Source organism: Sturnira hondurensis, unplaced genomic scaffold (genome assembly GCF_014824575.4).
Source record: "Sturnira hondurensis isolate 20B ecotype Veracruz unplaced genomic scaffold, ASM1482457v3 Scaffold0021143, whole genome shotgun sequence".
Lineage (NCBI taxonomy): Eukaryota > Metazoa > Chordata > Mammalia > Chiroptera > Phyllostomidae > Sturnira > Sturnira hondurensis.
Window position 1 is genome coordinate 17,827,904 of NW_028093774.1, and position 27,941 is coordinate 17,855,844.

General features: G+C 38.1%; 1 protein-coding gene and 1 non-coding gene across 2 annotated transcripts in view; both read right to left on the reverse strand.

Moving 5' to 3' along the window:
• Positions 1-27,941, reverse strand: part of NRXN3 (neurexin 3) — a 1,509,805-nt gene that overhangs the window by 1,289,023 nt on the left and 192,841 nt on the right. The window lies entirely within an intron of this gene.
• Positions 23,127-23,260, reverse strand: LOC118977001 (small nucleolar RNA SNORA22). Its single transcript, XR_005064412.1, has one exon. It is a non-coding gene; the product is annotated as a small nucleolar RNA SNORA22 (small nucleolar RNA).

Genomic DNA, 27,941 nt, shown 5'->3' on the forward strand with positions numbered 1-27,941 from the left:
AGAGATGGTCAGGAACCAATGTCCCTGGGCCATTAGGGTGCATGGTTTGTGCAGCCTCAGAGCAGTGATATGGTGTCTTGGGAGCAATCAGGAATATGAACCCACTCTATGGCTGTGCTCATTTCTGCCTTGCTATTCTAGACCTCCTGGAGTCCAAAAGAGAGCTATCAAGTTGCACTCTGTGGTTCCCAGGGCCAGACGGCACTGGCAAGAAGACACAGGTGGCAAAAGCAGAGTTGTGGGGCTGGCCTCTGAGCTCCTGACCCAGACCCAACCACCCCTAGTTGTTAACAGTGCTGGTGCAATATCTTCTGCTCCCTTTGCCTCTCTAAATCCTCTGCTGGGGGATGTGTGTGGCTGGGTCTGGGTCAAACATTCATTCCCCCTTCTCCCAGCCTGACTTCCTCTGGGAAATTTGTCCCTCTGCTACTTTCTCCCATGCACTCAGGGTAAGTGTGCTGAATGGCCTGTTATCTCTGGTCTTTCTTCGACAACATTTGGGTCCAGTGGAAAAAAGTGAGCTTAGGAACTGTGTGAAGGGACCTGAAACTCCTGCATCATCCCACTGCTGGAGAGGACCTTCAGCTGCTTGGTGGGGGGGAGGGTCCCACCAAAAGGCAGACCCCAAGGATAAAGCCAATGCAGCAGGAGACAACAACAGAGATAAGTCCAGACCTTGGCGATATTATCTGGTCTTCTCAATTACATGACCCAATAAACCCTCATTGTTGAAGCTCATTTTGGGTTGGGCTTCTATGTCATCTGCTCATTCTTCAAGGACCACCTTAACCTCTACTCCCTGAAGGGCCTTCCCTGGCCAAGGCCCTTTCCTGCCTTTAACTTGTCTCGTGAAAGAGTCTTTTCTGAACATGTCTTTCCTTACAATGTGTTAATGTTCTTGGAACAAACACATACTTCAAAGTAAACAGTTTTAATCATGATTCATCTGCTCACTAGCTGTGTGATCTTAGGCAAGGTGCTTAAAGCATGAGCCCCAGTTTCCTCATCTGTGAAATGGGAAAAAACTCTCTTCCCTCCCAAAAGAAATAAATGAGACAACAGAAATGCACCTACTTTGTGAAACAGCAGAGTGTCCTTCTTAGGGGAAAGGGACCCCTGAGGTTGACTCCCAAGTAGGCCAAGAATTCAGTGCCCTGTCCATGGTGACATTAAGTCACTATTTTTGTGCGTGCTGAGTGAATGACTATGTCCCTCCTCTAGCTGCAGGTCAGAGCCCAGGAATATTAGCTGAGCCAAGTTGACCCAGCATGTAAAGCATCTGTCCACAATGCACTTGGCTCCCAGCCAGGCTCCCAGCCCTGGCAGTTGTAGGAATTCATCAGCATACCCTCAATGCTCCTCAACTCAGCACCAACTCTAAAGGCAATTCAAGATCCAGCCAGCCTGTGTCGTTATGTAAAATGTGGCCAGTGACAAACACATGGAGCCAAGAAGAAAATGATCAGCAATAATAGAATATTTTAGTAGCCCAGAAAATAATGGAATATTTTATTTAGCAGGATGGGGAGAGGGGCCATGCTTTTTTCTGTTTCAGTTTCAAATGAGGAGAAAAAGCAATCAAAACACCATGTAGCTATAAAAAAGAAGCCCAGGCTGAATAACAGAGAAGGACCACCCAATTATCTGCTTTATCACCTCCTGAAGGCAAAATGTTCAAGCAGCCCTCCATGTGTTACTCAGTCATGTGTGACTGTTACCTGCCCTTTGCACGTTTTGCCTCATGACGTTCCAAGAGAGCAGGACCAGTGCATCTGCGTACTTTCCTCTGTGGTTGCAGTATCGGGGATAAAGTTGGCGGGAAAGGAGGTTCAAAGAAATGTTTAAATTACAAATCACAGTTACTCTTATAGGTCAGCTATCTGTACTCCATGTAACTGTAAATCCACAGAAATCAACCTGTGGATGAAGGCTTATCTTTCATCATTTGTATGTCTGGTGATGTTAATTTGCATTAAGTCTGTCTTATAAGCTGCCTGAAATTCTTCTGGAACCAGGTGGCTAACAAATGAGAGAGAAATGGATAAATGATTGGGTGGGTGGGTGGGTAGATGGCTAGGTAGATGACAGACAGATAGATAGATAGGTAGGTAGGTAGATAGATAGATAGATAGATAGATAAGCAGGTTCTGTGTGTCCCTGTCAGATGATTCCACTTGAAGATATTCTACTTCTCAACATAACTCATCTATCTATAATTTATCCACCAATCAGCATTAGCCTCTCTAATTACTCCATCTGGTCATTCTGTGCAGGACCCAGCATATCAATCTTAGTTCACCCCCAAAGAGCACATTTAGTACTAATATTGAAGCAGTATACATTATCGAGTATCCATTCTAATCCACACACTGAAATGAATGAGGCAGAGTCCTTCATTTTCTCAAGCCAATTTAATAATCATCTCCAGAGTTACAATTTCTGCCAAATGCCAAGCAGTAGAACGCTCACTTTCCTCATTGTCATTTCTTAGTCCCTTACTCCTATCCCTTGCCTGGACATTCCCTTGCCCCCAAGACATCCAACCCTCTGGGAGGCTGCAGAGAACATCTGGTATACCAAGGGAATGTGTTTGTCTCAGCCCAGCTCAAAATAGTATCTGACAAGCCTGAATCACACAAGTTCTGAAAAACTCACAAGAAATAACCTAAGAAATCTATAGCTGCCTCCTCTAATTTCACTCCCTGTCTGGCTGCTTATTGACTTCTGCAGCCTGTATTGACAACGTGCAACCCTGCTTCTGTCTGCCTGTGCCCGTGCACTGGTAACTAGAAAGAAAAAAAAAAGGAAAACAGGAAAGATCACAGTCATAACCAATGCCAAAGACCCTGTTATGGAGAGCCAGGTACCAGCCTAGAGGCAAAATTTCCAAGAAAAACAGGGGATTGATTAGGGAGAAAATGCCTGAGTCCCCCTCCCTTCCTTCCGTTCATGTCCCTACATCTCCCCCAAGGGCCACGTAGTTCATTCATCTAGCTGCTTCCAACATCTGCTCCACATGTAAGCTTTCAAATACCACTTTTGCACTAATAAAACACACCTTATGTAAGAAAAAGGGGTACAGCCCACCCCCACTGCAGCTCACATACCTTTATTTCAAAGGTGATCTGAAAGACTTACTTGCCAAGCTCGAGTTAATTTCACTGCAGAAATGGAAGTGCAGGGTGCATATCTCTGGGAAAGCACAACCTCAGGGAGCGGAAACAGCGAGGGGAGAGACCACAACATTTCCTAAGCTCTCCAGTCCCCCGTCTCTCCCAGAGCAATTGATAATCTCACTAACACCTACAACAGAGTGCAGGAAGCTGCTTTTCCAACACCGCCCTCAGTGTTCGTGATTTTGCAACTCTCTCACCCTTCAAGTCTTAGTGCAGTACTGGCAATTAGAAACCTGCACACATCTGGGGCCTGGGACAGGGTGCTTTGTGCATACACTGGGAGCTTCAGCCAGCCAGAGGGGACTCTGGGCAGTCTCGTCTTCTCCCAGGGGATTTATCTGAATCTGCAGATTGTGTCACGCCAATCCTCTCTCCTTGCTTGGTGTGAATTACAGACTCAGAAAGTCACATGGACCCAAGACCCCCAGAATGCAAGCTCTGTTCTGAGAAATACCAGGGGTATCCATTCTCCTATTAGCCACAACCTTTTTATCAGAAAACAACTTTACTTTTATTGTTGACACTATTATAGCTGTCCCTGTCACCCCTCACCTTTGCCCACCTCCACCCAGCCCCTATAGCCACAACCTTTAAATAACTACTTTGACCAGAATGCATGACTAACACGTACATTATGAAGACAAGTTGCTATTGCAATGAGAAAAGAAGTCAGAGCAAAAGCCAGCATTCTTTCTACTGGATACAGTTCCTTTTCTTCCCATTGGCTGGTTCAGAGTTTCACAGCATACTCAGGGATAAAGGCACCGGTCTTGAAACATTTTTACTTCAGACCTATGACAGGGGTCATTTAGTAGTCCTGAAACCCTGACCTAATCCTAGGATTAGATGAGCCATCCAAGCATATTTTGGATTGAGCCTACCATTTCTTTACTCCTGCCTTGAACAACAGAAAGCAGGGGGTAGATATTGTATTATACGGATTTATCATCTTGTGATGCTAACAAATAGATTCAGCTATTACCCCAACTTTTTATAGAAAAGAGCATCATTTTTACCACTTCTTATTAACAATGTTAATAATATTAATAATTGAAGCAGTTAGCCTTTATTATGCTGTAAGGGCTGTTGATAGCACTTTTCATGTATTATCTTATTTAGTACTCGCAATAATTTTATGAGATATGTGTGATTTGTACTCTCCCCATTTAGAAATGAGGATACCTATTTGGAAATAAGTAACCTGGTTACAGGTACATGATTAAGGGTGGTTTTAGGATGGGAATCTAGAATGACCTAACTTTAGAAGTGACTTTAATGGCTTTACTCTACCACATGAAATAGGTGCTCCGAGTAAATCCTAAACCATTTATATCTTTCATACTTGAAATCCATGAAATTTACAGGTAACTCACCTTCAGGTTGCTCTTTTGTGATATAAAAGGGTTTGTTAAGGAATAGAATCATGTGCTCAAGGTCTCAGAAAGAATAACTAAGTTTCTTAAAAGGACGCACTGCTTTTTAGTGCTTGGGCAACTCCTACTTGCTTATAATTCATGAAAAAATAGAATCCTAAGAATTATTAAATATTCAATAACAAAAACTGATAAACCCACTAGGTAAATCATTATTCTCCTTACTTAAATAAGTTTTTGAATGTGATTTTAAAAAAATTCTAAGTAATTGCTTATTCTAACTTTTTACTAATTTAGATTTTTCTTGTTATCAAATGATAAATGTGTGTCTATAGACCTTTCACTCATCCATGCTAGATTATTAATATGTATAATTCCTCAGGGCAGATAAAAGTGCCATTTTCCTCATCTTATCAATATTGAGAAGAACACACAGAGACCCTAAGTGGGTCAGTAGCACATGGAACACGATGTGCACTGTGTAATAAACTACATTGTTCAGAACAGTTCATCATCCATTCAGTGATTCATCATTCCCTATATGCAGTGACCCTGAAAACCATTTTAAAGAGTCCAAGAACTCACTCTTTAAAGTTGTGTGGAATACAACACATCTAGGATCAAATCCAAGCTTTGTAAATTACTACTTTGATCTGGTCAAGCATTAAAACTTACCAAAACTAGTTACTAATAAACTAATGATTGCATTCCTGTCACAAATTGCCTTTGGACTGTGCTGATTTGTTAAGCTGGTTAGATCAGAGTTCAATGTGAGTTATAGATTTAATGCTCATATGAGCCTGTTAGCTTCATCCAAGTTAGAAAGTGGTCCATGCCAGACACTAGCTATTTGTGCAGCTGAAGGGGTAACATGTCTGCCTTTCATCACAAAAATCTGAGGGAGAACACAGAGGAGCCTGGTGAGCATAAATCATGAAAATCCATCACCGCTAATCACAGAGCAATCCAATGCAGGTGCCCAGCTCAGCAGTCATTCAATGATTTCCTTAAATACAGTGGGAGGAGTATCTCCACTTTAAAGGCAGACAACATTTACATACTAAACCCATAACATGGGGAATCATGAGGTTTCATTAAATAGTGCCTACAAGACATCACACACAGTCCAGGTAATGAGTAGGTAGAATGCCTCAGGACCCCATACCAGCTCCCCCAAATCCAAGCTCTTCAGGGACTCTCAGGTCCATGTATTTTTGCAGTGCCTTTTCCAATATCTGTAATCCCATGAAACAAACTAAATCCTTGAGGGTTAATAGAGAGATGACTAGGTAAAATTTCTGTAAAAGATTCCCACAAAGCTCAAGAGGGGAAAACTGTGGCCTATTGGGGAAGTAGGGAGGAGAATGTTAAGTCCTAAAAATACAACCAGTAAAAATACCATGAGATAAAGGTAGTCAGCTCAAACTTTCTTTAGAGGTCACTAAAATTTTCAGACCAATCTTTCTGCCTTTTACCTACTGCATTAGGAATGGAATAGGTGGAGGGAATAAATACTACTTCTTGGTTCCAAGGTCAACTCATAATAAGAGACCGCTATATTTTTCCTATTTCTAAGAGAAATCTCTCTTCAAGGAGGAAAATGCCTTTTTTGCCATGCTGCATTATCCTCTTTCAATATTCCCAGTAGAACAAAGTAAAATGTTTTGCAGTTATTTCTCTTCAAAAACCCAAAATTGAGGGGAAAAGAAAAGAGCAAAAATCAAAATAGCCAATCATTTATTTTATTTTATGCTCCTTACACCTTAAAAGAAAATAACAATGAATGTAGTGTAGATGAAAAGTTCCAGAAAATTTCTCCTAGTTAAAATTAATTCTTGTTTCCCTTGGAACTATTACCATATTGAAGGATGAGCCTCTATTCTGCTTTGCATTTTTCCAAAGGACTTGTTCTACTATTCCACAAATAGGGCAATGCAATGGCTGGAGGTAACAGTGACACAGCAATTGAGAACCATAACAACACTGTGGCTTTTCCAAGGATCTAGCCAGACTAAGAGATTGCTACAGTGATGACAAATACAAATTATTGACAAAAATAGCCAATGTGTACATGGTTATTAAAGTCCAGCTAAGCATGAGTTTACAAGATGTCTATTAAAATTGAATGTGATAGGACAGGGCTGAGTCATTGGACACAAGTGCAAGAATAAGTGAAAAAAGAGGGAAGATTCCAGGCCATTCGAAGCAGTAAGACAGACTGGAAACATTCTCATCCACTGAGTTAGAGAACTTTGAGAAAGTGTCCAGTACCTTGGACAGCACCCTGGGGGCCTTACTCTGAATCCCTAATATTAGCCTGTAATTGACCATCAAAAGATCCACCAGTTATCAAGTGCGTTGATATTTTCTAAACAAATGCACAGATTTCAAATTCAGGAAGGATGAAATAGACATATTTGTTCTTATGCCTCTAATCAGTACAAATAAAAACATTAAGTGGAGAAAATGTCTGACTAGGGACCTCATATTCTAAAAAATGACTTAGCAATGACTTTCTCAATTTCCTTTCCTCATCTAACTCAGACTAGATGCTGGAAAAACTGGATGTGGAAAGACCATAAGGTGCAAAAAAGAAAGAAAAAATCAGGGAAGGTCAAGGAAGATAGAAAACTTTTTTAAAAATTTAGTTTTCAATTACAGTTTACATACAATATCATATTAGTATCAAGTGTACAACATAGTGATTAGACATTTAAATAATAAATGCTGTACTACAGCCAAACACCACACAGAAAAGTGTGGCTCCACTCTTACCCAGACCAGCAAAGGCCAAAGGGGAACCCTAAATACGCATCCTTGCCAGGTTGTAATGGAGCATTCTAATTTTCCCACCTGTGTGCATGTCAGGCATGGGCTAGTGGGAGCCAGGACTTTCCTAACTGCCATGCAGTAACAAAAATTCCCATCTGCATGGTGTCAAGTGAGACCACACGGGGAGCTTGGACTGTTTTTTCACCCCTACCTGGCAGTAACAAGGTACCATTCTTCACCCCTTCTGGGTCTGTGTCAGACACAACCCCTCCACTACCATCATGGTGTTAGTGGAGACCACAGGGCAAGCAGTAACAAGGCATTCCTACCACTCTCAGGAGGTATCAGTGGAGGCTTAATGGGGAGATAGGTCTTCAAACTCTGCCCAGGAGTGACAAGCCCCATACTCAGGCATCAATGGCAAGTAGGAAACCAAGCTTCTCCCCAGATCAGGCAGTAAGGTGACTAACTTCATCCTTCCCAGAGATCAGTGTCAGACAAAGCCAGGTAAAACAGAAAGTTTGAATAAGATCCAGTGTCTCATAACACACTAACCAAAATGTTCAGATTTTAATTGAAGATCACAAGTCATATAGCAAGAACCAAGATGATCTTGAACTGAGTGAAATGGGACATCAGTAGATGCCAACAGTGAGACGACAGAGTTGTTATAATTATCTGACAAATGTGTTAAAATAGCCATCATAAAAGTGCTTCAATGAACACTTACAAACACACTTGAAATGAATGAAAAAATAATCTCAGCAAAGAAATAAAGAATTTGCAAATAAAGAAACAGTATAAATAAAACAAAATGGATATTTTAGAACGGAAAAACAAACTAACCAAATGAAAAACTCAGTGAAGGGGCACAACAGCAGAATGGAGGACAAAAATCATTAAAATACACTATAGAGTAATAGAAATGATCTGATCTGAACAACAGAGAGCAAAAAGATAGAACATGCAAAAAAATATGAAACTAGACCACAGACTTACACCATAAACCAGAATAAACTCAAAGTGATCTTAAACTCAAAGGACTTAAATATAAATCACGACACCATAAAAGTCCTAGAGGAAAACATAGGCAGAAAAATATAATATATTCCATGCAGCAATATTTTTGTCAATAGATCTGTTAGGGAAAGGGAGGGAAAGGAAAAAGCAAACAAGTGAGACTACATGAAACTGAAAAACTTCTGCATGGCTAAAGAAACCATCATCAAAATGAAAAGGGAATTGACCATATGGAAGAACATATTTGCCAATGATACATTGGATAAGGATTTGATCTCCAAAATATGTAAAGAACTCATACAACTCAACACCAAGAAGACAAATAATCCAAATAAAAAAAATGGGCAAAGGACCTGAACAGATACTTCTCCAAGGAGGACATACAGACATACAGAGGGCCCATAGAGATATGAAAAGATGCTCAACATCACTAGCCATCAGAGAGATTCAAATTAAAACCACAATGAGATATCACCACACATTAATCAGAATGGCCTCCATTAATAAATCTACAAACAAAAGCCAGTGAGGTTGTGGAGAAAAGGGAACCCTAGTACACTGTTGGTGGAAATGCAGACTGGTGCAGTCACCGTGGAAAACAGTATGAAATTTCCTCAAAAACTAAAAATGGAACTGCCTTTTGACCCAGCAATTCAGCTGCTGGGAATATACCCTAAGAGTACCAAATCACCAATTCAAAAGAACTTATGAACCCCTATATTTACAGCAGAGCTATTTACAATATCCAAGTGCTGGAAACAGCCTAAATGCCCATCAGTAAATGAGTGGATCAAAAAACTATGGTCCATTTACACAATAGAAAGCTACACAACAGAAAGAAAGAAGAAACTCCTACCATTTGTGGCAGCATGGATGGAACTGGAGAGCATTATGCTAAGTGAAATAAGCCAGTTGGTAAAAGCAAATACCATATGATCTCAACTATAACAGGAATCTAATGAACAAAATAGAACCATAGGCATTGAAACGGAACAGACTGACAGTGACCAGAGGTGAGCAGGGAGAGGGATAATGGTGGAAAGAAGGGAAAGGGACTAGACAAAGAACATGTATGAATGACCCATGGACATGGACAACAGTGTGGGAATTGACTGTGAGAGTTGGGGGGATGGAATGGGTACAGGAAGGCAAAAGGGAAAAATTTGGGACAACTATAATAGAAAAACATTTAAAAACTAATGTAAAAAAAAAGATAGAACAAATGAACAGACCCACAGGGACTTGTGTACTATAATAGAAGATGTAACACATCATCAAAGTCCCAGAGGGAGAAGAGAAAAGAGGCATAATTATAAAAGTACTCAAAGAAGTAATCATTTAAAACTTGCCAAATTTGGTAAGATGTATCAACCCAGAGATTCAAAAATGTGAGTGATCATCAAACAGATTAAGTCTCAAAAAGTCCACACTGTGACATATGTGATATACTGAAATGTGTCCCTCAAAATTCCTATGTTAAGGCCCTAACCTCCAAAATATATGATTTTGGATACAGGGCTGTTAGAAGCTAATTAAGGTTTAGTGAGGTCATATGGTTGGAGTCCTATTCCATATGATTAGTTACCTTATAAGAAAAGAAAGAGAAAAAGATCTCTCTGTGTCCTCATTGGAGGATTTACCAATCCTCATAGGAGGATTTTCTCATCTCCAAGGCAGGAAGAGAGCTCTCAACAGAACCCAACCATACTGGCACCCTGATCTCAGACTCCCAGCCTCCAGAACTATGAAAAAAATGAATTTCTGTTGTTTAAGCCAGCTAGTCTATGATATGGCAACCCGAGCTAAATAACAACACATTGTAGTCAAACTTCCAAAATTAAGGAGAAAGAAAACATTTTGAAAACAGAGGGGGGAAAGGGGGCATTTTACCACTAAAGGAAAAATAATTTAAATAATAGTGGATTTTTCAATAGAAACTATAGAGGCCAGAAGAAAGCAGCACAACATTTTTCAAAGGCTGAAAGAAAACAACTGTCAACATAAAATCTTTGTCTCATGAAAAATGTCTTATGAAAAATGTCTCATGAAAAATTTCTCATGAAAAAAATCTTTCTATCCTTTAGAAAATAGGGGAAATCAAGATATTTTCGGATGAAAAAAAAACTAAAAGAATTTGTTGTCAGCTTCACTACCTTAAAATAATGGCTAATGAATGTTCTTTAAATAGAGGAAATAATAAAAAGAATCTTAAATATCAGGGAGCAAGAAACAATGCAGTAAGCAAAATATAGTAGAGTGGACTTTCTATCTCAACTTTTTAAAATTATATCTTACAACTGAAGTAAAAATTATGACACTGATGTAGTTCTGAATGTGCGTAGACACAATATTTAAGGTTATATTGTAAATGGGGGAGGGTAGAGAGACGTAAAGGGAGGTTTATGAGGTTTCATGTACACTTAAATGACACCACAGCAATCAACAACAAGGTGTACAAAAATACACTAAAAAACTATAGATAAATCNAATATAGTAAAGTAGACTTTCTATCTCAACTTTTTAAAATTATATCTTACAACTGAAGTAAAAATTATGACACTGATGTAGTTCTGAATGTGTGTAGACACAATATTTAAGGTTATATTGTAAATGGGGGAGGGTAGAGAGACGTAAAGGGAGGTTTATGAGGTTTCATGTACACTTAAATGACACCACAGCAATCAACAACAAGGTATACAAAAATACACTAAAAAACTATAGATAAATCAAAGTACCAAATCTAAGAAAAGTTCAAGTAATCAACAGAAAACCAGGAAAGAGAAAGAGAAATAAAAAACAAAACAAAAAATAAATAATTAAATGATAAACTTAAGTCCTAATGTATAAATAATTATGTTAAATATAAACAGTCTGAATATACAAAATAAAAGACAGAGGATGGCAGGGTGGATTAAAAATATGACCCAACTAAATGCTACCTATGAGAAACTCACTTCCAACATAATGAGATAGGATGAAAGTAAAATGATGGAGAAACACATATCAGGCAAACATTAATCAAAGAAAAGCTGGAATGACTTCATTAATATTATATAAATTAAACTTCAGAGCAAGTAATCTCCATATACAGACAGAAATATATAATGAAAGGGTCGATCTACCAAGAAGACATAATCCTAAATGTGAATGTGCCAAACAACAGAGCTAAAAAATATGTGAAACAAAAACTGTTCAAAATGAGAGAGGAAATATACACTAATCCAATTATACTTGTAAACTACACACCCCTCTCTCAACAGCTGATGGAACATGGTAGAAAATAACAAATATATAGAAGAAGTCTATAACACCATCAACCAGCAGTATCTAACTGGCATTTATAGATATCCTGGGCCATGAGGCAAAACTCAACAAAATTAAAAGAATTGAAATCACACAGAGTACATGCCAACCAAAATGAAATCAAACTACAAAGAATAAAGCAGAAATTCTCCAAATAGTCATAAACTAAGCAGCATTTTTAAGTAACATACAAGTCAAACAGGAAGTCTCAAGAAAGTCAAATAATTAATGAGGAGATAAAAATACAACATATCAAAGTTTGTGTGACACAGCCAAAACAGTGCTGAAAGGAAAATTTATAGCACTAAAATGTATGTATTACAAAAATGCAGAAGTCTTGAATCAATTATCTAACTCATGTCTCAAAAACTTAGGAAAAGAAGAACAAAATTAATCCAAAGCAAGAAGAAAGAATAAAGACAAAAGTGACAACTAAGGAAAACAAACATAAAAAAAATCTAGAAAATCAATGAAACAAAAATAAGTTATTTGAAAAGATCAATAAAATTAGAAAAGCCTCTTGCCAAGACTTATAAAGAAAGAACACATAAACTATCAATATTAGAAATTAAAGAGGAACTACTTGCACACTACTTGTATCCAAAAGGATAAAAAGGAATACTACAAACAATTGTACGTACATCACTTTGGCAATTTAAATTAAATGTATCAATACCTTAATATGCACTGCTTACCACAAATCACCCAGCTCAAAATAGATAATTTGAATAGTCACTTAATGAGTAATGTAATTGACTCCACGATTAAAATACTTCCCCAAATGAAATCTTCAGGCATATATGGTTACACCAGATAATTCCACAAAAAATTAAAATTAATTATAATTCTACAGAACAGTTTACTGAAGAGGGAACACTACAATTCATTTTACAAAGCTAGTATTATCCTGATATGAAAATGAGAAAAAGTACAAAAAAGAAAACTACAGATCAATATCCTTCATGAATATAAACATAAAAATTATTTTTAAAATGTTAGCAAATACAATTTAACAATATAGTCAAAAATTATACACTAAGATCAACCGGGGTTAACACCAAGGATGCAAGCTTCATTCAATATTCAAAAATGTATCACTGTAATCTACTATGTCCTCAGGCTAAAGAGAATCCACATAATTGCATCAATTGATGCAAAAAAAAAACCCATTTAACAAAAATTAACACCCATTCATGATTTTTTTTAAAAGGTCCCAGAAAGAAAATAAGAATAAAAAGAAATTTCCTTATCTTGATAGAGGGCATCGACAAAAAAAGGTTTTAAAAAACTACAGTTAACAATGGTATGTGACTGAATGCTTTCCCCTTAAGATCAGGAACAAAGCAAGACTGTCTCACATTCTTATTCAGCATAGTGCTGTAAGTTCTATCCAGTGGAGCAAGGCAATAAAAGAAAACACATTGCATACAGAATTGAATGAAGGAATAAAACTGTCTGTATTTGCAGATGACATAATCTTGTACACAAAAAATTCTAAGGATACACATACGTACACATACACAACCCTAGCAAGATCACAGGACAAAACAAAAACCCATAACCTACTGTATTTCCATTTACTACAAATAAATATATGGATGTCAAAATTAAAAATATAGTAACATGTACAATTGCCCAGAAAAAAAAAGTACTTAGATATAAAGCCAACAGGACTTGTATGCTAAAAAGTATACAATGCTGATTTTAAAAATCAGGGTTCTTTCACTGTTATTCAGGTACAGCTGTCTCCATTTTTCCACCAAACATTTTCACTTGTCCCACCCATCTCTACCTCCCACCCTCAACCCTACCCCTCTTTGGCTTTGTCCATGGGTCCTTTATACACATTCCTTAACAGCCCTTCCCCTTTCTTTTCCCCATTATCACTCCCTTCCCCTCTGTTTACTGTCAGTTTATTCTTTATTTCAATGTCTCTGGTTATATTTTGCTTGCTTGTTTGTTTTGTTGATTAGGTTCCACTTATAGGTGAAATCATAAATTAAGAGACATACTATGTTCATGGATTAGAAAACTTAACATGGTAAACATTTCAATTCCCCCAAATTAATATGTAGGTTTAACATGAATTTTATCAAAATCTCAGCAAGATTTTTTGTAGATATACCCAAGACTTTTTTAATGTATATGGAGAGGCAAAGGAGCCAGGATAGCTGAAACAATATTTAAAAAGAAGAATGAAGAAGGAGGAATCAGTCTATCCAATTTTAAAACTTGTATAACTACAGTAGTTAATACTTTAGGGTACTGGTGGTTGTCTATTCCATTCTATACAGCCCAATGGAATGGAATAGATAACCCATAAATAGACCTACACAAATATGTTCATTTTTTGACAAGGGTGCAAAAGCAATTCAATGAAGGAAAAATAGGCTTTTCAACAAATGTTGCTGGAACAATTGTACATCCATATGTTCAGGCAAAAACTGAAGCTCAACTTAAGCATCATGCTATATACAAAAATTATCTCAAAATGGATCAAAGACTTAAAGTGGAGAAGCCCCACCCTTATCCATGGGGGATACATTTCAAAATCCCACAGTACATTCTCAAACTGCAAAAAGTATAGAGCCCTATGTATATATTTTCTGTTCATCTCTCCTAGCTGCAAATTTGACGGCTTTTCCAACCTAAGCACCTATCATACACTATGGCTGTAACTTTCATTGTTTGAGGTACAACGGCAAAACTAGCATAGATCTCTTTTTCCTTCTCAAATTCACAGACAGAAGATCCATTCTTCCTACAGATCTTAGCAACCTCAGCACGATCTTTACTTTCCTCATTAAGTTGAGAACTTTTAGTTTTTCACTTAAAAGAAGCACTTTATGACTCCTGTTTGCCATATCTGAACTACCAGATCACCACTTTGAGCTTTGGGTCCATTATTAAGTAAAATTAGGGCTACCTGACTCTAAGCACTGCATCACTGACAGTGGATCTGATAACCAAATAGCCACTAATTGACTAATGCCTGGGAAGCACACAAAGTGTGGAGATGCTGGACAACAGGACGATTCATGTCCTGGGTCGGACAAAGCAAGATGGCACGAGATTTCATCATGCTACTCAGAATGGCACGCAATTTAAAATTTATGAATTGTTCATTTCCAGAATTTTCCATTTAATATCTTTAGACTGTGGTCCACCCCAAGTAACTGAAACCACAGAAAGAAAAACCACAGATCAGATGAGATCAGGCATGTTCAGGGTGGTATGGCCATAGAGGGAGACAATTTTACTTGAATATCAATTTTTTAAAAAGCACAGGAAAAAATGGAACTACTTTAAAATGTAAAAATATAAAAATTTTAGGAAAAAAATCCTAACAGAAAATCTTCAGGATATAAGGCTAGGAAAAGAGTTCATAGATGAGAGCAAAAGCACTGTGCCTAAAAGAAAAACTTAATGAATTAGTCTTCATCAAAATTATCAACTCTTGGCCCTGGTGTAGCTCAGTGGATTCAGCACAGGCCTGTGAACCAAAGGATGGAGGTTCAATTCCCAGTCAAGGCAATTGCCTGGGTTGCAGGCCAGTTCCCAGTGGGGGACGCATGAGAGGCAACCATACATTGATATTTCTCTCCCTTTCTCCTTCCCTTCCCCTCTAAAAATAAATGAATAAAATCTTTTTAAAAATTATCAACTCTTGCTTGGTAAAAGACCATGTAAAAGGCTAAAAAGACAATCTACGGAGTGGGAAAAACCATTTGTAAACTATGAATCTAACAAAGGACTAGAATCATAAATATGAAAAGAAGTCTCAAAATTCAATAGGAAAAAACTCCACTTAGAAAATGGATGAAAGGTCTGAAGAGGCATTTCATTGAAGAGAATAGACAGATGGCAGCCAAGCAGATGAAAAAATGTCCATCATCATTAGTGATTAGGGAAATGCAAATTAAAACCACATGAGATATCACTAGTCGGCATAGCTGAAACAAAAAATAGAGACAACACCCTCCTGGTTAGGCAGTGGAGAAAGCGGATCGTCCATGCATTGCTAGTCAGGGTACACACAGGAACTGTTCATAAAAACCTAAACACGCAAGCCACCTAGAAATTGCACTATTGAGTATTATTTTAGCAAAATGAAAATGTATGTTCACATAAAGTTTGTACATGAATATTTATACCAACTTTTTCTATAATAGACAGATCTGGAAAAAACCAGATATTCTGCAACAAGTGAATGGTTGAATAAATTGTGGTATATATTTTTGCTAAGTGAATAAAGTTAATTCCAAAGGTTGCACAATGATGATTCCAGTTGTACAACAGTTCTGAAGTGGCAAAATTGTACAAATAGAGAACAGATTAGTTCTCCATTAGCAATTCGTTGCCAAGGTTTAATGAGGGAGTAAGGTGTGAAGAAAGTGGGTCTGGCTGTGAAAGGGCAACTTGAAAGATCCTTGTGATAATGTAAACATTCTGTATCTTGACAATATCAATGTCAATATCCTGGTTGTGCTTTTGTACAATAGTTTTACAAGACGTTATCATAGGGGGGAACTACGTCAAGGGCATCCAAGATTCCTCTGTATTATTTCTTACAACTGCATGTAAATATGCAATTATCTCAATATTAAAAGTTTAATTTTAAAGTATGAAGAAAGGTTTACACATATTCTCTGATTATTTCACTGCCTAGGTCATTTTCCTGGAACTCTCTCTATGTAAAATGAGCCTTTGTCCTATTTACAAGGCATAATCACTAAAGAAGTTTCTGCTTTATTCCAACAGATTAGTGAACAATCTGGGGCTCAGAAAAGCAAAACTTCCTGTCTTCAAACTCATCCCCAATCCAGATTCTCGAAGATAAGGCTACCTGAATCTTCCTTACTTTTACCCGCTTTACAATTCACCAGGATTTATACACTTATTCTTTCAATGAATAAAATTGCTTTAATATTTAGCTTCATTCTTCCCCCAAATAAATCACTACCTCTTCTTTTGTTCAAAGTTGCTAGTACCATACTTAGCAAAATATTATTTTTTTATCCTATGTGACACAGTTTTAGTCTAAAGAAGATAGTACCCAAAATATACCCATGCAACTTTCTTTTTTTTCTTTTTCTTTTTCTTTTTCTTGTCTATTTTATTACAGTTAACCAATTTCTTTTTTTTTTTCTTTTGGTCCCCTCCACCCAGCCTACCATGGTCTCACCCACAGTCAACTTTCCAAGAGATACTGGACACTTCTGTACACAATAAATGTGTTTATTGGACTTCTCTAGAGTCAAGGTCTTGTGGCAATTCACTAATGGGGATCAGTACTTTCTCTAGAAAATACACGTGACCTTTCAAAAACTTCCTTTTTTCTACTTTCTTTCTCTTCTTTGTGTGTGTATGTGCACTTGCACACACAAATGTTTAGGCATTCCTGTCAGCCTTTCATGGAACTCTGACCAAGTACAATAATCCTTCATAGCAGACTGCTGAATGCATAAGAGCCCACCCCAGACTATACAAGGAGAAGGCTAGACTTTCCAGTGAGACAAGCCAGAGTTTGTTGTAAAAAAAACTGTTGTAAAAAAAGTCAACCAAACATAACCTTATGTATTTTCTGTGCTGTATGCTCTATCTTTGTGGTGATATCACTATTCAATTTTTGGAAATACACAGAAAATCCTGCTTTAGGATTCCTCAAACATGCCATAAGCACACAGCCCACACCTGCCGAGAGAAGGATCATGCAAGATCTTTTAGATACACCCCCACACTTGAAGAGTTAACCTATGAGTGACCCTTGTTATCTTTCATGAGCTCATACGGCTTGCTCCTCCCATCAAAGCTCTCAGACTCCCCTATCTTGAGCCCTCAGCTAATCCAGATATACAGGCAACTTCTACAAACCTGGGCAAATGGAGAGGAACAACGATGAGATCATCAAAGCAGTGGATTATCTAAAATACTTCACTGGCTATGAAATGATCTTTCAAGCAATCAATTCACTTGGCAGTGGATAATAACATTTTCAAAAAGAAGTGTCTAGGGTTGTAGAGAAAAATCAGACTGGGAAAAATGCTTGCTGTCAATATAGTGAAAAACCTAGTGGGAAGATGAAGACCAACTGCAGATAAGAGAGTGTTAGCTCTATCTTAACTTCCTCCTAACTGATGACGTGAAGGCAGAAATGCCATAACTTGGAGCCAATAGCCAGTCCCACTTAGAATCTGGGCATGACCTAAAAATTAGCATCTGGACTGTGGTGTTGGTTTCCTGTCTCCTTAAATTTCTATCTCATATCTTCTATAATAGAGATCAGAAATTTTTCTACAAAGAACCAAACAGTAAATATGTCAAGCTTTATGGTTCATAAAGTCTCTGTCAAAACTACTCAACTCTGTCATTATAGTATAAAGAACACACTGGACAATATGTACACAACTGAGTGTGGTTGTGTTCCAATAAAACTTTAATTACAAAAACAACTGCTGGGCCACAACAGGATCATGGCCATAGTTTAACAATTCCTGCTGTAGATGTTGATTGGTAAATCCCAATAATCACTTACATTTTAAAAACAGTATACATAAAAATAAAGAATAAAGGAGGATTTTGCCCTACCAGGTATTAGCCTGTACTATAAAGCCATAATAACTAAAAGAGTATAAAACTGGTACAAGCATCAGTGAAATATAACTAATCATAGTAGAGAACCCAGTATATACAAAAATGTATATTATAGCCCTGGCTGGTATGATTCAGTGGATTGAGTCTCAGCCTGTGAACCAAAGGGTTGCTGGTTTGATTCCCAGTCAGAGCACATGCAGGTTTGATTCCCAGTCAGAGCACATGTCTGGGTTGCAGGCCAGGTCCTCAGTTGCAGACATGCAAGAGGCAACCACACATTGATATTTCTATCCCTCTCTTTTTCCCTCCCTTCCCTTTTCTCTAAAAGTAAATAAATAAATAAAAATTTTCAAAAATGTATGTTATACAGCAATCCAAAAATCAGTAAGAGACTAGATAAATTACTTAATAAACTGTGTTGGGAAAGGGCAATTTGAAAAATAAAAAGAAGTAATTTAATTTAGTACTCTATACCAAAAATTAATTGTATAAGATTCAAAATTTAGCATAAAAATAAGAAAATGCAAATGAATATTTATCTCATCTTTGAAGGAGGAAAGTTTTTCTGAACACAGAAAAAGCAATTGAAGAACTCAAAACAAGAAAAATATCAGCCAAAATTCCAGGGGAAAAGGGGAAGGGTTTACAGGAACTATTATAAAGAACACACGGACAACAACTAAGGGGGGTGGAAACGGGTGGGAGGTGGGGAGCACTAGGGAGGTAGGCTGGGATGAAAGCAAAAGTCAGAAAACTATATTTGAACAACATTAAATAAATAATTTTAAAAAATTAAATGGGAAAAATAAATAAATAACTCATTCTATATTATATATATATATATATATATATATATATATATATATATATATATATCAGCCAGCAACAAGATGAAAACAAATGAGCATTGCTGTGTTCTAATAAAACTTTATTTATAAAAACAGACAGCAGGCCAGATTTTGCTCACAGGTCTCAATGTGGCAACTCTGTTCTGTATGAACATAAATTACTTTTTATAATAAGAAAACTAAATGTTACATTTATTACAGTGATTTTTAATAGATGGCATTTACTATTTTCTCATCATAACTGTACCTTCCCTTTCCCTCCAAATTTTAGGATCACTGGTATAATGTTGGTTTTATATTGAGTTCTCACCTGTAATTAATGCAGTGATTCATAGCAGTTTCATTTCATTATGACTAGTGTACACCCCATAAGCCTAAGTATAGTAAAAAGAGCCCTGCACCTGGAGTCAGAAACCCAAAGTTTAAATCTTGGCTCAACCACTTTCTAGATAAGTGATTTCAAGCACATTTTTTGATCAGTGCTTCAGTTCCTTCACCTGTGAAATAATAATCATACCATTAACCACATATGGTCAAATCCCTAATGAGGTCCTATATGACAGTATCTGTTCCTGGGCTGACACATACAAGGGGAATCCCCAAAATGGAATTATCCTTTGGAGGGTTGGCCCCTTGTAGTGCAGGCTTCCCTGATAGGTGAGTGTTCTAGGAACCCATCTGTATCAGTGTACCAGCTGGCATTGTTGTGAGAGGCTGCATTCAGCTTCAGTAAATTTTTTTTGAAGACTCGGTGCATTTGCCCATTTCACAATGGGTTAGTTATGAGTGCACCCGCTCACACCACACTCAGCATTCAGCAGCTTTTTTAATCCAAAACAGCATGACCCCTATACCCTCCCCATCCACCCAATCTCTCCCCCAGTGACTTTTGTTTGTTTGTTTGTTTCCCCAGGTGAAAAAAGTCCTCAAAGGGAAATTTTTGCTGATGTGGAAGAGGTGAAACAAAAAAATGGCAGAAGCACTAAAAGGTATCAAAATCAATTAGTTCAAAAATTGTTTTTGAGCAGTAGAAAAAACATCTTGATAGGTGTATTGCATCCAACAGAGTACTTGAAGATAACTGAAGTTTAAACATAGAAGAATAAATAGACATTTTTTAACAAATAAATTCCATTTTGGGGAATGTTCCCCCTTGTATTAGGTACTCATCAGAGATCATGGCATTTTCTTTGAAAGATACTAAAGTTATCTTTGAGAACCAATCATACTTTGATGAGGACATGTGCTGCAAACATTAAGTAGAAAAGCCCTGGAAACCTTCCATTCACCCAAATCACATAACTGTCAATTGACCTAAGAATGCAGCTCTGGTGCTGACACCCATATGTTGATGGCTTTTACTCTACAGACCCAATAATTTATATCAGCAACAAAATACATAAGACTATATTATGAACATTAACACCAGAGGAGAGTACACTGCTCCCTGGCACTTTCCACATCCCTGCTAGAGAGCCAAAACCGAGTCAGAGCTAAGTTCTGGGAGTGGGGAGAACCAGGAGAAATGTGGATGGGAGATGGCAAGTGAGACTAGTCTATCAAAGAATTGCCCAAGAAACTCTTCGTTCATAAACTGAATCTTTTTATTCCCAGAAGAGAAACCACTCCAGCCATATCTCAGCCAGGAGCTCCAGTTACTGCACATGCAACCAAGGCTTTGTACTCATTTAGTTACAACTTGATATACTCCAAACAAACCTATGAGTAATGAAGGGCAAGCATTATCAAGCCCTTCATGGAGAGAAGAAATTCCAAGAGGCTGTCACTTACTTAAGATGATTTCAAGATCATGTGAAGTCTTCCATCTGAATGTTTTTCCTATTAGAAAGGCAAGATCATCTTTTGTCCCATAACCTCACCTTCACCATAACTTCACAAGAAATTCGGGAAACCAACATGAATGGATTTAAGTAAATTTTTATGTCTTATTTGGTGAGAATAAGTGATGTTTTCTAAACAAAGTATATTATTTCTTTTAGTATTGAGGTCAGAAAGACTTAAAGAATAAAATGCAATTTTATTGGCTTTTATTATACATAAAGCACTTCAACTGGTACTGAGATCTGGGGCAAGCATCTCAGAGAACTCCCAAAAAGAGATAAGGTATAATCTATTTATCATGGCTAAGTAGTGAGGCAAACACAGCACTGTCTTTAGAATCCAGAGTCCAGGATTCCAGTTCTGGCTCAGCCACATGCTAGTTTTGTGACATTGTTCACTTACACATTCTAGCTTTTAGTGTTGTTCATGCATAAAATGAGAATAGCCATCTCTAGCCTGTAGGTGAGAGTTACATAAGACAAGCACAAATGTATTCTGAAACAAATATAAGGCATTGTCATACTAGGCAGAAACATGGGACCTAACATTAAGGTAAGACCCATAAAAAATTATAATGTGGCTTCTAGTTCCCTGGGTGAGGTGTTCCAGGCTACTCCCTCCCACCTTCCTATGCTTCCTTCTACCTGCAGCCATGAAGAACCTTCACCATGCGGCCACGGTGAAGCCCTTTGCATGTGAATACGTGCTGCTAGGTTTGAACCACTGACCACTGAGACCATGGGACAACTCTGGAAAGGCAACCCTAAATTTGATTTTTCTTCACTTTTGCCTATCTTCTTTTTAATTACGGCAAAATGAAAGAATGAGGAAAAGGACAACTTTAAGAAAAAACACCCAATTAACTCTGAAAATCAAATATATTAAATTGAATATACATCTGTCTGACTACTGTAACCATTTCTTTTTGTCCCCATCTATGTAACTACCTATTATCTTCTCATCTCTTCTTAAGGAGACATCAGATGCTGAAGATGGGACTTTTTTCTCTTTATTTTGCTAATCAAGTTAAACTTAATTAACTTGGAGTTCCCTACAAAGGGGAAGAAAAGAATAAAATGTAGAGGAATTTCTTCATTTATTCTTCCTCCACCTTGATTTTCACAGGAGTTAAAGGTCAAGGTGTGTTTTAATGATTGTCACAGACAGTCCTGAAGGCTTATCCTTGACCTTGGGATCTCACAGTATTAGTGTTCCTTAGGGGTGTCATTAGGCCAAGACTATAGCAAGTGAAAGGGATGAAGAGTGTCCTACCTTCTAGGTCATACAAGTCAGTCTAGGATATGGTGGTACCAAGAAACAAAAAGATTGCTTCTTTGGTGTTAAGTTGAATCTGCCACAGATCTAAACATCAGCACCAAGCCAGACATTATTATCCAAAAGCGTGAATCCTCTCTTATGCAGTAATCAGAATGACCACCAGCTACCTCATACACAGAATATTTTCCAATCACTGCTCTTCTTTCCCTGGAAGAAATAAGGTACATTCACCATGTGAAGAGGTAAGAGGAAGTGTGGGTTCTTACATTTAAACTGTGCTGGCTCATTGAGTTTAAAGTCAATAAAATGTCATTTTTTAGCACTATGAATTTCAATTTTTGTGCTGACTTAATAATCTTTTAAATTAACTTAATTACTTTTAAATGAAAATATGTTCATTTTTAATAAATTTGTATTATTAGAAAAGCTATATATCTGTGTTGCTAAAAGTTTCTAAAATAGGGACAAGTAAAAAAAATAAAAATTGCTCTTATCCTCAATATCTAAAAGTGTCCCCATTAGCATTTTGCTTTCTTTGTTTTTCTTTTATTCTTTTCTTTCTTTCTTTCTTTCTTTCCTGCTTGCTTTCTTTCTTCTTCCTTCCTTCCTTCCTTCCTTCCTTTCTTTCTTTCTCCTTCTTCCATGGGTGAAAATACAGTATGGTGTTTTTAGAGAGGAAGTCCAAATTTCTTCTCAGTTATTTAGCAGATTCTTCTGCTCAGCTCACATAGAGGACAAGCTTGGCTCATAAACTATAAGAAGTACACAAAATAAACATTGGGGCTTTTATAATGTTTTTTCCTGGTTCAAATTTTTGAAAATAAAAGAAAATCTAGTTTAATCAAACTGCTTAATTTGTGAAATGCTGAACCAAGATAACCAAAGTTTTTGTTGTTGTTGTTGTTTGTTTTTTGTTTTTATAATGTGCTGACTTTCTGAATACATTTAAAAGGATAAATAGTCCTTTCAATGCAGAGGAAAAGGACAGACATTTCTCTAGCACAGAGTCAAATCCAAGGGAACTATAAAGCACACTTGGGTGTTCACTGTGCCAAGATAACCAAAGTTTTAACATACCTCTCCAAGAGTAGGTATTCACAAATACAGGTAGCATTATTAGCATTCTAAATCCTGGAGTTATTGAATCAGTAAATGCTGCATTTGAAAGAGACCTGAGCAACTGCAGAATCTAGACGTTTTCAAACTGTGTTCTGTGGAACCGTGAAGGATCCTCAAAGTACCCCAGGAACTTCCAAGGCTTGGGTGTCCCCTTGGGACAGGGTGGCGGGATAGAGGATGGGAAATGAGGAGACTGAACAAAATTCTCTCCATCCACACTTACCCCTTCCCCAACCACAGCCAGTTGGCTTTTGCATATTCTACATCTTTAGTATCAAAATAATATTTCATTTGATAAAACTAATCAACTGTTGAAGAAAATTAAGTTAAAAATTGCTGGTATGGTCCAAACCTCTCATGTTAGAGATGAATAACCTGAGGGTCAGGAACATGAAATGACTTTCCATAGTCACACCACTAATTAAAATATCAGAGCATAGTGGATAATTGTGATTTGGGGGAGGTGATTACCCAGTATGCCATCCCCTTCCCACTTCAGGAGAAACCCCAACTGTGTAGAGTATGCTATGAAAATAGAATTGGACATAATCTCCCTTTTCCCATGCTCAAGCAGTCAAGTCATGGACACATGGCACAGACTCAATGAATTGGATTCTCTCTTCCCAATCTGAGTTTAAAGTAAATGATTCTCAAATATATTCCCAGTGGCAGTGGCCTGGCTTCATTGTTCCTGTTACCTCATCCCTAAAGGTCCCTTGCTTCCTATGTTTTCATCACCTGCTTCTCTAGGATCCCAGTGATTCTGTGCTTTCCCAATAAGTCAATGTTTAAGACAGATGGCACTTCCTGATACACATAATATGTTAGAACGCTATGTGCCTTACTACTCATCACTTCTCTTTCCTCTGCACCATGAAGCGCCTCTATTAAGCTAGTTGGCTTTTTTGCCACATAGATATCATGTAACACAAATCTTTACCCTTGGTTGGGAAAAGATGTACCCCCACTGAGATAGACTCATCTGGGATGTCAAGACTATAAAGTCAAGATATAACAGTTTTCCTGGGTGGGAAGTTGCATACAGGTGAGAATTAACATTTGCATCCAGCATCATTTTTTACCCTATCTGCCTCTGGTAGGTAGACATCACGATGCCTATTTTACTGGGGAGGAAAATTAACCCCGAAGAATAACTAATAAATCAGTTGCAGAGTCAAAAATAGCACTCAGAAACTACTGACCTCAAAGGGAAGAGATTTAAAAAGTTTATACCTCCTTCTAGATTCTATTTAATTTTACAGGTTGACAGTCATCCCCTAAAAGATACTATGATATCCACTGTACAGATCTTACCAAGAAATCCTAAAAGTTCATACCTATGTCCTCTAAAGAAAACTCATTTCTATCTGTTTATCTAAAATTAGATTACCTAGATTACAGTGTAGGAGAGTGCTTTGTGAGAAAAAGCCTGGAAGAGGTTGCTGGGGAGAAACCAAGCCGACGGAAGGAAGACTTTGGCTTTCGTGGTCCCCTCATTGAAGTGAGTCTAAGAAACCCAGTTGCCTGACCTAGAGCAGCTGGGGCTTCTTTGCTTTGTCTGTGGTGAGAGAAACTGGAAAAATCAATTGAACTTGAAGGAAAGTGAATACCTATTTCATTAATTTTATTATAGTATAAGATAAAAATTTTAAGATTTCTTTTGCTCTGAAATGAAATTCTTGAAAAAAAGACCGGGCTGATCTGCAGAGGAGTGCAGCGGATGCCCAACAGGGACCCAGCATATAAGAAGGCAGGACTCCAGAGAGTGTAGCGGACACTGAATGACCAGAGGTTGAGGAGAGGAGGTGACTGCAGATCAACAATGTACGAGGGAGCAGCACAGAGGTGGCTGCAGGCCCTCTGCCTAACCGTACCAGGGCCCTGGCCAGGCCGCCCAGGTCCCTGAGAGCTGAGGGCGGGTTACAACAACGTTGGGAGAGAACTAGTCACAGGCACCCTCCCTATCTGGCAGGGCGCAGATTGGAAAACATCAGGAGAGATCAGTTTGCCTGTAGTGGCAGAGAGAGTAGTGGGCATTGGGAAGCAAACTAGAGACCTCTGATAACCTGTGGAGTCAGGTTGTGGTTGCTGGCTTGGGAGAACTGAGAGTCGCCAGTGCGTTCCCTACAGCACGGGGTCTGAGCCGGCTCTCGAACAGTGTTGGGGAGCCTTGGGCTGCTGGCAGGGCCCCTGGAAGAGAGCCAGTCACCAGCTCCCTCCCTACCCAGCCGGGCACAGACTGAAAAACCTGGGAGTCAGGCCATGGTTGCTGGCTTGGAAGAATTGTGAGTTGCCCTGTGTGTTCAGCCACAGCACTGGGAAAGGTCCGCACCCAAGCCTGCAAGACCAGGAAAGCCTGGCTGGGAGTGTGAGCCCTCACGTCAAACCAGGGCTGGGAAGCCTGGGGAAAAAATCTGCTCTCAGTGGGGTGCGGGAGAGTGGCACCAGTCTAGATCTTCAGAGGGCACTGGCAAGACCAATCGAGTTCATTGAAAAGCAAGAAAGGCCACACTAATAGCCCCTCAGGCTGCTGCAGCTAGTGAGAACAGAAGGAAAGGTTTGACCAGCTGGAAACCAACAAGAGAAGTAGGTGGAAGCGGAGAACACCAAGATACCTGCAGGAGACTGCACCACTGAATTTCACAGGCATCTTACCACAGAAGTTCACACCATAAACCCAGGGAACCAGAACAGATCAATTTAAGAAGCTGAGGACAACAAGAAGAGCAACACAAACAATGGGAAGACAAAGAAACAATCCCCAAATGAAAGAACAGGAGGAAGTCTCAGAAAGAATGTTAGATGAAATAGAGGCAAGTCAACTATCAGATATTGAATTCAAAGCACTTGTTATCAGGAAATTCAAAGAGCTTACCACAAGCTACCAGAAACTACAGGGAAGCTACAATGAACTCTCTGCAAACTATACCAACTTGAAAAAGAAAATAGAAACCATCAGCAAAGGCCAATGGGGAAATGAAGAACACAATTACTGAACTGAAGAACACAGTAGAAGGTATGAACAATAGAATTTATGAGGCAGAAGACCGCATAAGTGAGATCAAAGACAGAATAGAAAGAATCTGCCAGATGGACTAAGTAATGGAAAAGAGACTCAGAAAAAATGAGAAGAATTTAAGAGAAATGCAAGACAATATGAAACATAATAATATCCAAATAATAGGAATACCAGAAGGAGAGGAAGATGAACAAGGGATAGAAAACCTACTTGAAAGAGTATTAACGGAAAATTTTCCTAAGTTGAGGAGAGATAAAGTCACATGAATCCAGGAATCGCAGAGAGTTCCAATCAGGTGGAACCCAAAGAGGCCTACTGCAAGACACATCATCATTAAAATGGCAAAACTCCAAGACAAAGAGAGAATCCTAAAGGCAGCAAGGGAGAAAAAGGAAGTAACATACAAGGGGGTCCCAATAAGGCTGGCTACTCACTTCTCAATGGAAACATTCCAAGCAAGAAGAGAATGGCAAGAAATATTCCAAGTAATGAGAAACAGAGGGCTACAACCAAGGCTACTTTACCCAGAAGGCTCTCAATCAAGATAGAAGGCCAAATAAAGAGCTTCCAAGACAAAAGAAGTCTAAAAGAATATGCCTCCACCAAACCAGCTCTATAAGAATTACTAAAAGGGCTGCTTTAAGGAAAGGAAGGAAAAGAGAGAGACGGAGAGGAACACAGGTACATAAATGGCAATGAATAAATACCTTTCAATAATAACCTTAAATGTAAATGGATTAAAAGCACCAATTAAAAGACATAGAATAGCTGAATGGATAAGAAAGCATGACCCACACATATGCTGCCTACAAGAGACCCACCTCAGATCAAAAGACCATCACAGACTAAAAGTGAAAGGATGGAAACAAATTTTCCAAGCAAATAGACAAGAAAAAAAGCCAGGGTAGCAATTCTCATATCAGACAAAATAGATTTCAAAAAAAGGGCCATAAAGAGAGACCCAGACAGTCACTTCATAATACTCAAGGGAAGAATCCACCAAGAAGACATTAACATCATAAATATATATGCACCCAACATAGGAGCACCCAAATATATTAAGAAAATCCTAGGGGACCTCAAGAAAGATATTGACAGCAACACAATTATAGTAGGGGATTTTAACACCCCACTGTCTAAATTGGACAAATCTTCCAAACAAAATATCAACAAAGATATTGCAGCATTAAACAACACCCTAGATGAAATGGACCTAATTGATATATATAGAGCCCTCCATCCCAAAGAAGCTAAATACACATTCTTTTCAAATGCACATGGAACATTTTCAAAGATAAACCACATGATAGGACACAAAATGAGCCTCAACAAATTCAAGAAAATTGAAATCATACCAAGCATTTTCTCTGATCAAAGGGACTGAAGTTGGAAACCAACCCCACAGGAAAAAACCCAAAACACCCCAAATCATGGAGACTGAATGGTATGCTATTAAACAACAAATGGGTCAAGATTGCAATTAGGGAAGAAATCAAAAAGCTTCTGGAAACAAATGAAAATGAACTCACAACAACCCAAAACTTATGGGACACAGTGAAGGCAGTCCTGAGAGGGAAGTTCATAGCAATACAGGCTT